Raw genomic sequence first — 925 nt, 5'->3', positions numbered from 1 at the left:
ACCTTTGTTGACAAAGTAATGTCTCTGCTTTTCAATGTGCTATCTAGGTTGGTCATAACTTTCCTTCCAAGGAGTAAGCGTCTTTTAATTTCATGGCTGCAGTCACCATCTGCAGTGATTTTGGAGCCGCCCGAAAAATAAAGTCTGACACTGTTTCCACTGTTTCCCCATCTATCTCCCATGAAGTGATGGGACCAGATGCCATGATCTTCGTTTTTGAATGTTGAGCTTTAAGCCAACTTTTTCACTCTCCACTTTGAGTTTCATCAAGAGGCTTTTTAGTTCCTCTTCACTTCCTGCCATAAGGGTGGTTTACTTGTTTATTCATGTATAAGTGAGTGGAAACAATAGTTGCACATATAAAATAAAACTTAAGGAATATTTCCAAGTAAAATAAATTTTATACCTCAAAAATAGGCAAAACTGAATACCATTGTTTAGCAATAACACACATGTGATAAAACTACTTTTTAAAATCAAATAAATGATAAAAATTCAGGTAAGAGGTCACCACTAAGGATGTGACAGTGGAGGTGGACATACGTGGTTTCATGATTTTAAAAACTGCAGTGTTCTAATTCATATACAGAGGTGGTGATGTCACAGGTGTTTATTAGTGCACTTGGTAATTTATATCCGAAAGGCAATGCCAAAGAATGCTCAAGCTACTGCACAATTGCACTCATCTCACAGGCTAGTAATGCTTAAAATTCTCCAAGCCAGGCTTCAGCAATATGTGAACCGTGAACTTCCTGATGTTCAAGAGGGTTTTAGAAAAGGCAGAGGAACCAGAGATCAAATTGCCAACATCCACTGGATCATGGAAAAAGCAAGAGAGTTCCAGAAAAACATCTATTTCTGCTTTATTGACTATGCCAAAGCCTTTGACTGTGTGGATCACAATAAACTGTGGAACATTCTGAAA

At 37.7% G+C, this 925-nt stretch overlaps 1 protein-coding gene across 1 annotated transcript in view; it reads right to left on the bottom strand.

Annotated features, from left to right (window-relative positions):
- SLC25A40 (solute carrier family 25, member 40) overlaps window positions 1-925 on the bottom strand; it is an 82,778-nt gene that overhangs the window by 5,271 nt on the left and 76,582 nt on the right. The window lies entirely within an intron of this gene.

This window comes from Bison bison, unplaced genomic scaffold, assembly GCF_000754665.1.
Source record: "Bison bison bison isolate TAMUID 2011002044 unplaced genomic scaffold, Bison_UMD1.0 scf7180017864109, whole genome shotgun sequence".
NCBI classification, from domain to species: domain Eukaryota; kingdom Metazoa; phylum Chordata; class Mammalia; order Artiodactyla; family Bovidae; genus Bison; species Bison bison.
This window is presented reverse-complemented; position numbering and strand designations above follow the sequence as displayed.